The 4,050-nt window shown below is 40.2% G+C and overlaps 1 protein-coding gene across 1 annotated transcript in view; it reads left to right on the top strand.

The window, feature by feature from the left end:
• The window catches only part of CUNH1orf185 (chromosome unknown C1orf185 homolog), a 51,280-nt gene that overhangs the window by 12,645 nt on the left and 34,585 nt on the right, over positions 1-4,050 (top strand). The gene's annotated exons all lie outside the window — the stretch shown is intronic.

Consider the following 4,050-nt stretch of genomic DNA (forward strand, 5'->3'; position numbering starts at 1 on the left):
AAAAAAAAAAAATTAATGAAGTCTGAGAAGAAGGAATGCAGAAAGGTGTAGTATCAAGAAAGTCACAATTAGAAAATGTTTCAGGAAGGAGGTGGTGTCAATTATGTTGAGGGTGCTTAAGTTGAGATGGATAATGATAGAGAAGTGATTTTTGGATTTGGCATAAGGTCATTGGTGACCTTGATGAGCAGTTTTTGTGAAGCATTGGGTTCAGAAACTCACTTTTGAGAAGAACACAAGAGGTGAAAAACTTGAGACAAGTATAGATATTTCTTTCAAGAAGTTGGTGTTTTGTTTTTGTTTGTATGTGAGAAGGGGAACTAATAAATGACACAGTAGCTGGAGAAGAATGTGGCATCAAGGAAGGTTTTTCCCTAAAGATGGAAGACATGCTTAATCTCTTTTTATCTTTTTCTTGCCCCACTAAATTTAAACTATCAGCAAGTTCTACTTTTTTTAACCTCATAAATCATTTAAATTTATTCACTTATCTTCATTACAATGGCCACCACCCTGATCTATCATCATCTGCCATAGAGACTACTGCAGTAGTAATTCTAACTGACCTCCTACTTTCACTCCAGTTCTCACTTAATCTCTTCTCTACAATTCAGTCATTTTCCAAATGCAAATCTGACCAAATCATTCCACTTCTCCATCCTGCCTTCATTAGATTATAAAGATCTTCTTATTGCTTTTGGGATAAAAACAAAACCACATGATTTATAAAGCCCAATATAGTCTGTTCATGCGTACTTCCTAATTTCATCTCCCACTCTCTCCCGTCCTTTCTGCGTTTCTGCTACACTGTCCTAATCTGGCCCAAACCCTTTGTACTTCCTATTCTCTCTGCCTAGGATATTCTTTTCCTTTTTCTTTCCTTTTTTTTTTTTTTTCCAATTGTGCTTTAGGTGCAAATTTACAGAGCAGAATTTGTCTTACATTCAACATTTCATGTACATTTGGTTTCACTCCCCAATTACCATCCCCAACCCTAATCCACTCTCTTCCTCTCCCTTGCCAGTAACCCTCCCACTCCCTGTGCCCTTCTTAGTTAAGCATTCCTGTGTGTCCAGCTTTTCCTCCATGTGAATGTTGCTCCTCTGGTGCCCCATCGCTGATTGCTCCAAGGGATGTATCTCCGTAGAGTAAGTGGTGCATTGCCCTGGGTTGAGTGTTCTGCACGTAAGTCTTATTTACTGTTGGGCTGAGAGCCAGCTATTGGGAGTGAGTTTTATCCCAGGCCCAAAGTGTATCCCAGGGCCATAGTCTTGGGCGTCTCACCAGACTCTGGTCATTATTGTGTTTTTGGATTTTATTCCACATTTTTCCTCCCACTCTATCCAGGATCTCCAGTTTTGATACCTTCCTGAGTGGCTGGCATTGGTAGCTGGGCACCATCTAGTTCTTCTGGTCTTGAAGTCTATCATGTCCTAAGGCTGATTGCTTCCAAACACCCTTGGTTTTCTTCACTTTTCTTCACTTTCGAGGATAGGAGACCATTAGCTGCATCTTAGATGGCACTTGAAAGCTTTTAAGACCCCAGCTGCTACTCACCAAAGTAGGTTGTAGAAGAAGATTTTTATGTATTTTGTTGTGCCAGTTGAGTCTGGTGTCCCCCAGTAGTATGGTCCTGAATCAGCAGATCCATTGGATCTCTCTCCCACAACATCTGGATGTCTGTGAGGGATTGCTCTACATCTGTCTTCTGTTGCTTCTGTAACAATTGTGGATATTTTGTATCACTAGTATCTGTGCAAAGCACTTACTGATGAAGAATGAAGACTACAGTCTGCAGTAAGGATTACACCTCAATATAAAGAAAACAAAAATCTTCACAACTGGACCAATAAGCAGCATCACAATGAATGGAGAAAAGATTGAAGTTCTCAAAGACTTCATATTCCTTGGTTCTACAATCAACACCAATGGAAGCAGCAGTCAAGACATCAGATGACAGATGTTGTTGTTGTTATGTGCTGTCGAGTCGGTCCTGACTCATAGCGACCCTCCTTGGGTTTCCAAGGCAGTATCACTATGGAAGTAGATTACCCCGTCTTCCTTCCAAGGAGTGGCTGGTGGGTTTGAACCGCCAGCCTTCTGATTAGCAGATAACACTGGGCAAATCAGCTGCAAAGGCTTCTTTCAAGTGCAGAAGAGCAAAGATGTCTCCTTGAGGGCTAAGGTGCACCTGACACAAGCCATGGTATTTTCAATTGCCTCCTATGCATGTGAGAGCTGGACAATGAATAAGGAAGACCGAAGAAGAGTCGATGCTTTTGAGTTGTGGTGCTGGTGAAGAGTACCACAGACTTCTAAAAGAACTAACAAATCTGCTCTAGAAGAAGTGCAGCCAGAATGCTCCCTGGAAGTGAGAATGGTCAGACTTCATCTCACCTACTTTGGTCACGTTGTCAGAAGGACCATTCCCTGGAGAAGGATATTATACTTGGTAAGGTGGAGGGTCTATGAAAGAGGGGAAGGCCCTCAACAAGATAGATTGACACAGTGGCTGCAACGATGGGCTCAAGTATAGCAAGGATCATGGAGCTGGCGCAGGATCAGGCAGTGTTTCATTCTGCTGTGCATGGAGTCGCTATGAGTCGGAGACGATTTGATGGCACCTAACAACAACAACAACAACAGTATCTGCCAGATTAGCCTCAGGTAAATCTATCGTTGGTCTCGAGTATATTCCTATTCGCTGACCCCCATCTGATCTTCTCAGTTGTCTATGTGTTTATCTGTAGCCTGGTGTTTGTTGTTAATGGTAATGCAGTATTGTAGTCATACTGGTATTAGCCTCTGTCATCTATATCTTATGTGTGTAATTCAGTGTCCTTCCTTTTGCCTAGGATATTCTTCCTCTCGCATCTCCCCTTCTGTCCCACACTCTACCTAATAACTATTACTGCTTCTTCAGATGCCCAGTTCAGTCATGCCTTCCTCAGGAAAACCTTCCTGACCTCTCTAACCAGGTTGATTACTTTTGTTATATACTCACACAGTACCAAGTAACGTTTTTATACTTTCCACAATTGTAATTTTTCATTTTCCTGCCATTATTTTATTAATATCTGTTTCCCTATTAATTTGTAAGCTCCATGAGAGCAATGATAGTTCCATGAGACAGTGACCATATGCCTGCACAGAGTAGATATTTAGTAAATTATTTGTTAAGTGAATTGAAGCTAATGAATGAATCATAATTATTAATACCTCATTAGTAACAGAGTATGGTCTCTTGAAATAATTTGGAAATTTTCTAGTACCTGTGAAGAAATGTTGGCAACCAGCATTATTTTTTAAATCCTTAATCTAAAAACTATTTGAAACTGTATTCCTTTATATTCAACTATCTGCCTTTGATCACCTTAGATTTACTTACTGCTTCATTATTTTTACCCTTCTCTCACTTGTTTGTTGTTACATGAGTAATTAGAGATCACAATTATTCTTTTATTGGAAATCATTAGATTCAATTTAGCTTTTTTCCAGGGATATTAAATAGCAAAGTTGACCAATACATCTCATTTCATTTCTTTTGCCATTAAAGACAAATTTATGAAGAGACTAATTGATATTAAAATTGATTATTTCAAAGTCAGAAAGGATATCAAAGCCTCCTGATTAATTTTCAAACTAGAAAAATTAATGCTACATAAGACGTGGCTTAATTTACATTATATGAATAAGATAACCAAAAACCAAACTCACTGCTGTCAAGTCAATTTGACTCATAGCTACCCCTCCTTGGGTTTCTGAGGCAGTATCTTATGGAAATAGATTGCCCAATCTTCCTTCCAAGGAGTGGCTAGTGGGTTTGAACTGCCAACCTTCTGGTTAGCAGTCAAATGCCTTAGGCACTATACCACCAGAGCCCCCATGAATAAGATTTGTTGTTGTTGTTGTTGTTGTTGTTATGTGCCATCGAGTCGAACCTGACTCAGAGCGACCCCTCCTTGGGTTTCCGAGGCAGTATCACTACGGAAGTAGATTGCCCCATCTTCCTTCCGAGGAGTGGCTAGTGGGTTTGAACCACCAGCCTTC

The sequence above is a fragment of the Orycteropus afer genome, unplaced genomic scaffold (genome assembly GCF_000298275.1).
Source record: "Orycteropus afer afer isolate SDZICR_OR568_19922 unplaced genomic scaffold, OryAfe1.0 scaffold00145, whole genome shotgun sequence".
In the NCBI taxonomy this organism is placed as follows: Eukaryota; Metazoa; Chordata; class Mammalia; order Tubulidentata; family Orycteropodidae; genus Orycteropus; species Orycteropus afer.